The 13,208-nt window shown below is 42.1% G+C and overlaps 1 long non-coding RNA gene across 1 annotated transcript in view; it reads left to right on the forward strand.

Moving 5' to 3' along the window:
• Positions 1-1,087: 1,087 nt before the first annotated feature.
• LOC134990571 (uncharacterized) overlaps positions 1,088-13,208 on the forward strand; it is a 68,473-nt gene continuing 56,352 nt past the window's right edge. The window contains exon 1 of the long non-coding RNA XR_010195390.1: positions 1,088-1,192. This is a non-coding gene — a long non-coding RNA (uncharacterized LOC134990571). The remainder of the gene's footprint in view (positions 1,193-13,208) is intronic.

Below are 13,208 nucleotides of genomic sequence, written 5' to 3' on the forward strand. Positions count from 1 at the left end.
TTTGTAGATGAGATGAACTCACAATTGTCCCAAAGAAGATCTTTGTGATCCTGATTATGGATGGAAACTTGATCTTACATATGTTCCTTTCTGCAAATGGGTTGCATAGTGTTCACAGAGTGAAAGTTGGAGGGTGATAATTTTGCATATACAGTTGATATTGATAAGTAGTTCATCTGTTGTTGTTTGTGTTGTTTGAGGTTTTCTTTCAGTTTTTCATCCAGTTGAAGTCCAGGCTAAGTCCAGGCTTTGATATTAAAATTATATATCTACTCCCTTTGAGCCTACTCCCTTTGAGTCCTACACCCTGGATCAATCAGCCAGGCTTACAGACCCTCCAACATGACCCGCCCCACTAGGTACAAAATGCTCTGTTCCTGGACTTCCCTCTTAATTTATGATTTCCATCACCTGTGGTGAACTAGTTAAATGATAAGAAAGCTGTTTCTTCACAGGTGATGGCAATAATAAATTAAGAGGGAAGTCCAGAAACAGAGCATTTTGTACCTAGTGGGGCGGGTCATGTTGGAGGGTCTGGGCTTAATCAGCCAACTATACTCTAATATGAACTAACATTAACATGTGTAAGGTATAGGTTCACTGATTAAAACCCCACCCATTGCCCAACACCCACTGGTGGGCAATAAAAGCTAAAACAAACAAATAATGATATGGAAGGAGGACATTCCAAATTCTCCAAATATCTAACAATTAAACAGCCTAAATTCTGCATATAACAATAACTCCAGATTACCTAAGCAAAACAGACACTGCAGTCTATAGTATCCTAGTTCAATGTGCAGCTGCTGAGAGTTGTAGTAATTGTTTTGATTACCTAAGCAAAACAGACACTGCAGGCTATAGTATCCTAGTTCACTGTGCAGCTGCTGAGAGTTGTTGTAATTGTTTTGATTACCTAAGCAAAACAGACACTGCAGGCTATAGTATCTTAGTTCACTGTGCAGCTGCTGAGAGTTATAGTAATTGTTTTGATTACCTGTAGGTGAGAGAATAAGATGTTAGGGGGAGATCGCAGTCCAGGCTTTGATATTAAAATTTATATCTACTTTCTTTGAGCCTACTACCTTTGAGTCCTACACCCTGGATCATTCAGCCAGGCTTAATCAGCCAACTATACTCTAATATGAACACTACTTCTGCTATATGCCAGTCTTTGGGAACCATGCTTGATGTAAGTGAGTAATTAAAAATCAAATATAGGGGTCTTGCTAGTTGGGAGTGTAGCACCATGAGAACCCTCGGGTGTATTCCGTTGGGACCAGGTGACATATTGAATAACGTCATAAATGCATGAGTGCTTGCTATATTGTACCACCATAAGGGGCATTTGTACCATGTTTTTGTGCAGAATTTACAAACATTTTGTGCTACTTTAAAAAAACTGCCCATGTTTACTTCTTCTGTATGACTCTTCATTTATCTGGAAGTGTATTTGAGACCAAAGAAAATAAAATGGAGTACACAGTAGAGACACATATAGTAAAAATAGTCCTGATGTAAATCTCATGATTCATTTAATACATAAATTAGGCTAAACAGAAGAATATGGAGAATTGGGCTGAGAGTGATTCAGCAGAGTCAGCTCCCATACCTGGAAGCAGGTATACACCTAAGATACGTAACATGAAGTGCGCAGAAGGAAGTATTTATGTTCATAAATTAACTTTAAATAACTAAAAACATCATACAGTCATTGGCCCTGATTCATGTTTGTAAGTAAAGTAAATTTGTGTCTGGAACAAACCATTTTGCCATGCAAGGGGAGCAATATATTAATATTTTTTCTGTGCAGGGTAAATACTGGCTGCTTTTCCATGTAGTCCACAAATGTTAGACAGCTTTATTTTCACACTGCTATATAGATTTCAGTTTGAACTCACCCCATCAATCTCTCTGCACATGTTACATCAGCCCCACCTGCAGTGTAACATGGTTTTGCCCAGTTACTTGCTTTTTTTGCTTTACTTACTGTAAAAACATGAATCAGGCCCATTGTTGACAAAGATGCTGCAAGGCAAAATAAAATAAACCCATTTCCCTCCAGTATATGTGATCAGTAATCCAATTTATTTTATACATTAAAAAAAAAACTCAAAGTGCTAAATAATAACAGTTAAAAAAAGGTCCTTTTCTCCTACACGTAAGAGAAGTGAGAGCAATTTTCATGAAAATAAAGCCTGTCGTGCCACTAGGAGGATGTGACGCTGTACTGTAGAGGATGAAGTTGTTTACCTTAAACCAATGGCTGACATTTGACAAACCTGATATTATTAGGGCATCAGGTAAAGATCTACTACACCTGCTGTGCAAATTGTAGAAGGTGCACTGTCTAAACCAGAGGTTCTCAAACTCGGTCTTCGGGAGCCCACACAGTGCATGTTTTGCAGGTAACCCAGCAGGTGCACAGGTGTATTAATTACTCACTGACACATTTTAAAAGGTCCACAGGCGGAGCTAATTATTTCACTTGCGATTCTGTGAGGAGACCTGCAAAACATGCACTGTGTGGGCCCCCGAGGACCGAGTTTGAGAACCTCTGGTCTAAACTCTATTAAGCTGATTCTGAGTGAGAACAAAGAAAAAAAAAAAAAAAAGCAAGGTTACTCACATAGGTAAAACCACGCTGCAGGGCAGAATTAAAATGTGCAGAGAGATTTGAGAGAGACGTATCCAAACTCAAATGTAACTTGTTGGGTAAAACTAAAGCTGCCCAGCATTGTGAGCTACATGCACAAGCAGCCAGTATTTTCCCTGCATGCAAAAAAATAATGATAATATGAATGTATTTGCAACACTTACAGTGCAACATGGTTTGATCCACATCCAGATGCAAAGTTCCTTTTTTTATTTGTTCACAACTCTAATCAGCCCCCATGTGTCCTGTTTTATGGCTCTACTACAGTTCCCAAACTCTGTCCTCAAGGCACCCTAATGCGCCCTACACACTGGGCGATAACACTGCAAGATATGAACGATCTCGTTCATTAATGAACGAGATACCGTTCATATCTTTCAGTGTGGAGGCACCAGCGATGAACGATGCACGGCCCCACGCTCGTTCATCGCTGGTGGCCCGTCGCCTGTGCATGCAGGCCAATATGGACAATCTCGTCCATATTTGCCTGCATTGCTATGGAGCCGTGTAACGGGGGGAGTGAAGAAACTTCACTCCCCCCGTCACTTCTCCCCCCGCCGCCGGGTCGCCCGTCTGCCGTATCGGCGGTCGGGCAGCTCGGCGGCGTATCGCCGTGTCTGTAGGGCCCATTACAGTCCAGGTTTTAAGAATATGCATGTCTGAGCACAGAAGGTTATATGAAAGTGAGTGGGGTACAATTAAATCACCAGTGCACAAGCATAGATATCCTTCAAACCTAGACTGTTGAGGTGCCTTGAGGACCCAGTGTGGGAAGGTGTAGTATGGTTTGTCATCAGTTATCAGGTCATCACTAGCATGTCGACATGGGCGTACTGTCAACATGCAGCATGTCAACAGTGACAATGTCAACATTAATTATGTCTGCCCGGAACTGTCAACAAACCGACCCTGGTAGTATAGCGGTGTCTTACCTTCTCTCAGCTCCAGCATCTCCTTGCAGGTCCTGGCAATCATGTGAGGATCATGTGAGAGGAGCAGCGTTTCGAAGAGTGTTTCTCCTCCTACCTCTAACCTTCCCTCTAGTCAGTGGCATCACTACGGGTGTGCGGGCCGCACCTGCCAAGGGGTGACACTAAAATGCTGGCTCCCCCTCGGTGACAGGAGCCAAGTACTACACTGTAACACTAAGTGCTGCACTCAGCTCCTGTCACAGTGTTGGAGCCGGCACTGCAGTCAGACAGTCTCTGGGGGCAACCCAGTATCTCCAGGACCCACGGAGTGATGAAAACGGGGTTCGGGCCACGAGGCCATGCCCCTTCTCGTTTGGCTATGCCCACAAAGCACAGTGACACCCCTGCCTTTAGTACCTAACCCTACCCCCCCTCCCATCCCCACAGTCTAACCCTAACCTCTCCCTGCTGTCCAACCCAAACCCTCCCGTCGGCGCCTAAACCTAATCGTCTACATTTCACATGGCAACATTTCAGATATTGACATTGGGGGTCATTCCGAGTTGTTCACTCGTTATTTTTTTGTCGCAATGGAGCGAATAGTTGCTAATGCGCATGCGCAATGTCCGCAGTGCAACTGCGCCAAGTAAATTTGCTATGCAGTTAGGAATTTTACTCACGGCATTACGAGGTTTTTTCTTCGTTCTGGTGATCGTAATGTGATTGACAGGAAGTGGGTGTTTCTGGGCGGAAACTGCCCGTTTTATGGGTGTGTGCGAAAAAACGCTACCGTTTCTGGGAAAAAAGCGGGAGTGGCTGGAGAAACGGAGGAGTGTCTGGGCGAACGCTGGGTGTGTTTGTGACGTCAAACCAGGAACGACAAGCACTGAACTGATCGCACTGGCAGAGTAAGTCTCAAGCTACTCAGAAACTGCACAGAGAAGTCTTTTCGCAATATTGCGAATCTTTCGTTCGCAATTTTGATAAGCTAAGATTCACTCCCAGTAGGCGGCGGCTTAGCGTGTGCAAAGCTGCTAAAAGCAGCTTGCGAGCGAACAACTCGGAATGACCACCATTGTGTACCTGCTGACAGTTTGAGGATGTCGATCTAGTGCCTGTTGACAGCTTGAACCATGTTAATGTTCTGATGTCGACATTGTGGTGTCGACATTATGGGGGTCATTCCGAGTTGTTCGCTCGCAAGCTGCTTTTAGCAGCTTTGCACACGCTAAGCCGCCGCCTACTGGGAGTGAATCTTAGCTTCTTAAAATTGCGAACGAAAGATTCGCAATGTTGCGATAAGACATCTCTGTGCAGTTTCTGAGTAACTCGAAACTTACTCTGCATCTGCGATCAGTTCAGTGCTTGTCGTTCCTGGTTTGACGTCACAAACACACCCAGCGTTCGCCCAGACACTCCTCTGTTTCTCCAGCCACTCCCGCGTTTTTCCCAGAAACGGTAGCGTTTTTTCACACACACCCATAAAACGGCCTGTTTCCGCCCAGAAACACCCACTTCCTGTCAATCACATTACGATCACCAGAACGAAGAAAAAGCCGTGAGTAAAATTCCTAACTGCATAGCAAATTTACTTGTCGCAGTGCGAACATTGCGCATGCGCACTAAGCGGAAAATCGCTGCGATGCGAAGAAATTTGCCGAGCGAACAACTCGGAATGACCCCCTATGAACGTCGGCATGGTTACTGTTGACCATTCAAACAGTTACCATTTAGAACCCACTGTTCTAAGCCCTAAAGATAAAAAATGAAGGAAGTGTAACTGTGCAGTGTTCTTCTAATTTATTAATGTACAATGACATCTGTCACAACCGCGGGTGGTCTTCAGTATGCCGAATGTCGGGATCCCGGCGCACAGTATACCGGCGCCGGAATCCCGGCACCCGGCATACCGACAGCCATTCTCCCTCGTGGGGGTCCTCGACCCCCCTGGAGGGAGAATAAAATAGTGTGGCGCGCGTAGCGCCACCGTGCCCGCAGCGTGGCAAGCGCAGCGAGCCTGCAAGGGGCTCCTTAGCGCTCGCCACGCTGTCGGTATGCCGGCAGTCGGGCGCCGGTATGCTGGTCGCCGGGAGCCCGAGCGCCGGCATACCATACTACACCCACAACCGCTAGGCACATTCCTCCAAGGCAAACATGCAGATTCAACATGTATAGTTGCCAAACCAAGGTTCCGCATGTATCAATTATCTAGGTGAGGTGGCATAAACACTAAACTGTCAGCCCATCAGTATGGTTCTAGGTGACCACACATCAAGTACTCAGTATCAGTTCTAGTCATATTTACAAGAGATATTTATTACCCTGTACAATGTGTTCATTTCATGTAGTGTTTCTGAGGATAATCTTATGACTGTTTATAAGCGCAGAACGTAGAAACAAAGACATGCAAGGACTGCATTGACTACGACTCACACAATGCAGAGGAGGCAATGCCCGTTACATTCAGGAGCCGCAGGGGTGAAATGTCCTGGTGGGGGCACTAAGTGCCAGTCACAACACTGAGATTATTCCATCCCCCTCTATGCCTTCTATGCCTTTCAGCTTCCCTGCAGGCAGCACTTTGGGGAGGCAGATCCCATAAAAGAACTGTATGAAAATTATAATATGAAGTCCATAGTATGTCCATGCAGCCGTGATTAGTCAGAGAGCGATGTTCAGCTCTAGCACCTTGTAATGGAGCAGGCATGTATTGTTGTATAATATGATTTTATGATATAGGGATGGATGTGCTAAGCCCTAAAAGCAATAAAGTGGCGGCCAATCAGCTCCTAACCGCCATGTCACAGGCCCTGGTTGAAAAATGACAGGAGCTGGTTGGTTAGTAGTTTATCACTCTCCACATTATCACTTTTCACGACTTAGGGGTCTATTTACTAAGCCTTGGATGGAGATAAAGTCGACAGAGATAAAGTACCAGCCAATTGGCTCCTCACTGACATGCCACAGGCTGTGTTAGGAGCTGGTTGGCTGGTACTTTATCTCCATCCCTTTTATCTCCGTCCAAGGCTTAGTAAATAGAACCTTTAGTACATCTGGCCCTCAGTCTTGAAAAACCCAGGCCTCTAGCTAACATGCAAGCTTCTGAATAGCATGGCGGCTCGCAGAGAAGCACTGGGACCCATGATGAAATCAGTACCCCAGTGTTCATGCATTCCAAATAGTAGGTTATCCTATGGAGGGCTAGTTACACATCTGTGCTAGGGACGTGCGGTGAGCTAAATGGCTCAGGAGGCACTGGCTAACCCCAGAGCCAGATTTACATGCAATATATGAGCCAAAGGGTACATCTGGGCATTATACACAGGTGCAGCATTATAAACTCCTGGAAATCTGGTGAGTTTGGATTAGAGATGTGTGGAAAGGATACACAGGTGAGGCACTGCCTCCCCTGACATATTCTGTGCATAGATGGTGTGAATGCAGTTGAGACAGAATGGTTATTCTGTTAATGATATGAGACCCCAGGCCACCTGTTGGCTACTACTGGTTAGGTGATATCATATATTTGGTTTTGCTGCTTGGTTTAAGTAGTCCAGCCATTTATTAACAGGTGTCAGGAGATAAGAGCATGCATCTATCCCCCACAGTATTATAATTTTCTCTGGAATATAATGCAAGGTAACTGTCAGTGAAGAAATGCAGAGGAGACACCAGTTGGGAAGTACCATTTTCTTGTGTTTCTGCTTGTACCAACAACAATATACACAACTCTGAGTGATGGTGGAAAGCAGGGTCAGACTGGCCTACAGGGGCACAGGGGGAAACCCCCAGTGGGCCCTACTCCTCTCTAGGGTTCAGGTTCCAGGCTATGCACTAATTCAGGCCTGGCCAACCTGTGGCTCTCCAGATGTTGTGAAACTACACATCCCAGCATGCCCTGCCACAGTTTTAGCATTCCCTCATAGCAAAACTGTGGCAAAGCATGATGGGACTTGTAGTTTTACAACAGCTGGAGAGCCACAGGTTGGCCAGGCCTGCACTAATTATACATATGTTACATTATACTGCACACGACTATGGTGTATTTTCTGCAGTGCATTTCTGGTATTAATCTGGTACATTATCGTGCAGGCACTATGAGTACTTACTATATATATTTATCAAGGGGCCTAATGGCTAGGAAAACCAATGTGGTGACTGACCACAGCCCCTCTGGAGACTGGCCACGCACCCTAGCATGGGCCCCTACCATTGCATTCCCCTGGTGGGCCCTTCATGCCCCAGTCTAACACTGGTGTAAAGTAAGTCATGACTGAAAAGCACAGAAGGAAGCCAAAAAGATGTATCTAGGAATAGACGTTGGAGACTGTGTCAAAACCAATACATTTAAGTTATTTGTAGGTAACCACATTTGATTGTGTTCATCATGAAGGTAATAACCCCCTCTTCTCTTGTAATGACATCATACGTGCCACTGCCGGCACTCTGACATCAACGTACATGCCTACCCTCTGACATCACCATTCATGCCTGCACTCTAACATCACTATACATGCATGTATTCTGACATCACTATACATGCCTGTCCTCTGACATCACCATACATACATGTATGTACTCTGACATCGCCATACATGCCTGCCCTTTGACATCACCATACATACCTGCGCTCTGACATCACCATACATGTCAGCGCTCTGACATCACCATACATGCCAGCACTCTGACATCACCATACATGCCTGCACTCTGACATCACCATACATGCATGTACTCTGACATAACCACACATGCTTGTGTTCTGACATCATCATTCATGCCTGCTGTCTGTATTCACTACACCTGCATGTGCTGTGACATTGCCATACATACATGCACTCTGACATCACCATTTTGCATGTGCTGTGATATTGCCATACATACAGTACATGCGTTTAGCTATGACAGAGTTGGGGGGGCTTTGAAATTGAAGTATTCGGAGTATGGAAACTGAACGTAGGAACATCTGATTTGATCAGTTTGTATTTGTGTGTATATATATATATATATATATATATATAAAACAAAAAGGCAGCGATAAACCAACGGTTCGGGGTCCTTGAACCCCTTTATCAAGGACCCCGAAACGTTGGTTTATCGTGACCATTGTTTGTAATGCTTTGATCTATTACACGTTTGATTTATTCATCGACGGAGTGCTGCTGCCTTTTTGTTTTCTATTGTAATGCACCTTTTGCTGCGGAGGGCACCCGGATTTATGAAGCACACTAGAGTGCCGGGCATTCCTGTATTGTATGTATATATGTATATATATATATATATACATACATATATATATAATATTTCTCGTTGCTGAAGGTTTCATTTAATAACCAACATATATTTTAAGTAGGTTTATTATTATTATTATTATTATTATTACAGCTTAGTTAATGTAATTAGTTATAGTGATTTTTGGTTTCAACCCAGTTATTTCTTTCATTTTATAGTTTATGGGTTTTTTTCATACTGCTCTTTAATCACATCCACACTTTAGCTGTATGTAGATAATATAAGGGGCCTATACAGACATTAATAATGCATACTGCTCACAGTGGAAAGGCTCTAGCCTCCTTTTCTGTAGTTAATTCTAAGTTTTCATGTGCATTAATCACCAGTGTACAGCTCCACAGAATATGACAGCACTTTATAATTAAGATGAATTTGGCCTTTAGTATGTAGCCCATCTCTACATTACTAACTGCATCCCACCAGACAGGGTCTCTAGCACTTGACCATAAAGAGCGTCTGACCTTGGAGCGATGGGGGGGTGGGGGGTCGGTAACTGGCAGGTGATCTGTATGTAGATGACCCTCTATGATATTCACGCAGCCTATTGTGGTGTTAATTATGTATAATTGAGGCTGGTGTATGACAATAATAATTTATATTAATAAATATGAGGCCCAGCCTTCTGCTTGGGCCTACTGTTCCTTGCAGGTGTTTGCCGGTCTCTTGAGTGTCTCTTATATAGTTAATGTAGTTGCTAAGCAGGTGCTTTGAAAATACAAGAAAATATAACAGACTGGAATAAAACAAAAGGTTGTGTTTGGGTTAAACTTGCAAGCATGGAGAATTGTTTGGTTGAAGCAAGGTCTGCTTCTGCTGGGATGTCACATTTCCTGTGGTGAAGCCTGCATCGGCTGCTAATAGAGGTCTAATTGATGGGTGAAGTCCCATTTCCTCGCTCTCTCCTTTATTGCTCCATCCAGTCTGTTGAAAAATATAACCTTAATCTGATTTAGCAATTCCTCCAGGATTCAGTGCAAGCCTGCAGCACAGGAAAATCGTTATTAAAAAAGTTACCGGGGAGGCGTGGATTCACTACGCTGCCTTTTAAAATCCTACCAGGGTCCTGACATCTAACACTTTCTTTTTTTTTTATAATCATTTAAGTTGCATTATTATTAATATCATATAATATCACCCATTGTCTCTGAATACAAATGGGATCTCCAGCCTGCCTAGAGGTACACAAAGCTCACTCAGCACGGCTAGCAGTGCAGTTCATATTACTCAGTCACCGGTATAACCTGATAACATGTACATCATATTACTCACCAGCGTTATAACCTCATCATACTGTATATACCTGCTGTGTTATAGAGACTCATTCACTATGTTGCTTAAAAGGATATAGTGTTAATTTGTGTATTACACAAAAAAAGATCTTATTGGATTGTGGATTCAGTGAATAGCATTGTTTGCAAAATTGTAAATTTAATACAAATGTTTTCAAATGTGCGCCCATCAGTTATATAATAAATAAATAAATCAGTCAATATCTCAAGTGTGTTATTCTACGTGGTTAGGGGTATAACTGGTTCCTGAGTCACAATTGGTAGTTCAGGCATGTTTTATAAATTGGGTTAGTTTATTCATCATATTATATAATGAACTTTACTCTGCAACTCTATTAATAACATAATGCTAAGTGCTCTTTCTTGACAAACGGTTCTATGTACCTGAAACTTAGTTTATAATGACTTTGCAGAAACAACCATGATCAGGTTGGAAAAATGGTGCATAATAAACAAGAACTGAACAGGTTGTGCTACCTTGGGCATGGGGGGTGAATACAATCTAAATTAGTGACTGTGTGCCCACTTACCCACAACACCATCCAGAACATTTTTAATGGACAAATGTGTAGATAATGACCAACTAGAAAGAAAGACAAATATAAATGGTATATATAATAATTTCTGTCCCCTGTTCAATTTTTCCTATATTTTTGATGTATCATAAATACATATGATAGAAATTGCTAAGTGTATAATATATATTGATATTATTATTATTATTATTATTATTATTATTACAGGTTGAGTATCCCTTATCCAAAATGCTTGGGACCAGAGGTATTTTGGATATCGGATTTTTCCGTATTTTGGAATAATTGCATACCATAATGAGATATCATGGTGATGGGACCTAAATCTAAGCACAGAATGCATTTATGTTTCATATACATCGTATACACACAGCCTGAAGGTCATTTTAGCCAATATTTTTTATAACTTTGTGCCTTAAACAAAGTGTGTGTAGTACATTCACACAATTCATTTATGTTTCATATACACATTGTACACACAGCCTGAAGGTCATTTAATACAATATTTTTAATAACTTTGTGTATTAAACAAAGTTTGTGTACATTGAGCCATTAGAAAACAAAGGTTTCACTATCTCACTCTCTCTCAAAAAAGTCTGTATTTCGGAATATTCCGTATTTCAGAATATTTGGATATGGGATACTCAACCTGTATTATTATAATAATAATAATAATAATAATAATAATAATAAAAATCACCTTTTATTTATATGGCGCAACGAGGGGTCCAGAGCACCTTACAAAATATATAAACAGGTAACAGTGCAAAGAAAATAATGAAAAAGACAATCTATAAAAATACTGCAACATATACAGTCAAAACACCCACAGAAGCAGTACCAAGAGAGCCCAAAGGTTCTGTGCTGTTGTTAGTAATTGGGAGGTGATGATAGTTTGGTCAGGGAAGAAAAAAATCACAAAAGGAAAGAGGACCCTGCTCGTTAGAGCTTGCAATTTATTGATATATTGTATAACAGTTCTATAATCTCAACTATTGATGACTAAGTTATATATAATATATCTCAATGTGGGTGTTCTCTTTCAACATTCTAGTTTCTTCTTGAAAATATTTTTCATTTTTGTATAATACAGAACTACAATATAATAAAAATGATATACTAAGACCAAATAAAAGGTAAAAGAAGTTAAGAATATTATAATATATAAAATGTAATACAGATGCCTTAGAGAGCTTATACTACTGGATATTTGAATATATAGGTAAAATAAATATGTGATAGCATACTTGCTGAAATGATGATACTATATTGATCTTAATCAGGGATTTTAGATGGTAGATGGACTTTCATCAAAATATGGCATGGGTTGATGAGCAACATTTTAATTCTTTTTTGAGTGAACAGAGCTACCCTGCCATTTCCGAAAAATAAAGACAATCCAGACCTGAAGTAATTTATTATTTATTACCAGTTATTTATACAGAGCACATAATTTATTTTCCCTACCACATGTACACGCGCACACATTCACGCTAGGGTTAATTTTGTTGGGAGCCAATTAACCTACCAATATATTTTTTGATTGTGGGAGGAAACCGGAGCACCCAGAAGAAACCCACTCAAGCACGGGGAGAAAATACAAACTCCACACAACTGGAGGAGTGGTGGGAATTGAACCCATGACCTCAGTCTTGTGAGACAGTAATGCTAACCATTACACCATCCGTGCTGCTTTATATATAAAATGCTCAATATAAGTATATTTGTATTTCACTGCATAAATGATGTAGCTGGGAAACTGCTCATACATAAGTTGTCTGCAGCCTTACGAGCGGAAGAGCGTATTTGCATTGTGACGCTGGGCATTGGTGGGTAGGATGACCTGTTTGTCTGCGGCCCTTTCATCCTTGTGCCTTGAGTTAGTGATAGGGCTGTGCAGGCATTCTACGCCTATACAAACTGCATTCACTCCCCTTGATAGGCCTAATGAGGCGAAACACCATGAAGGGGATTTGAGCCAGCCACAATGATTGATGAATCTAGGGGCAAGACTGAGCCTTTTCTGGATAAAACCCCATAGATTCCCTAATAAAGGCTGGCTAGTGGAAGGGCTGGGCTTCCTGAAAAGACTAGTCGTGAACACATTAAGGCAAAACAGAAAGGGAAGGTGCTGTGTTATTATCTAATCAGTTTATCCACTGAGCCACCAGCAGCAAGAGGCAAGAGAGTGCTGGATAGGAAGTGAGGCGGGTGAATGGGGAAGTCTGTAACTCAGACAGAAACTCTAGCAGCCTTCACCCCCTCCTTCTCCAGCCCACCAGATGCCTGAGAACCCAGCATGAGACCTGGGTACAAACTCCAGGGTTCCCTGCGAGTTGGTGGCTGAGAAAGGCCTCTAGGAAATCTGAAAAGGGATGCAATGGATGGTATTATTTATTTACACAATATTGTCCCTGACAATGACACCACTGTGAGGCATGAAAAGCGCAGACTGTGCACCAGCTATTTATATAACGCGTCCGAGAGTGTGTGATGGACAGCAACCTGCGATATAAATGGAACAGAT

The sequence above is a fragment of the Pseudophryne corroboree genome, chromosome 1 (assembly GCF_028390025.1).
Source record: "Pseudophryne corroboree isolate aPseCor3 chromosome 1, aPseCor3.hap2, whole genome shotgun sequence".
NCBI lineage: Eukaryota > Metazoa > Chordata > Amphibia > Anura > Myobatrachidae > Pseudophryne > Pseudophryne corroboree.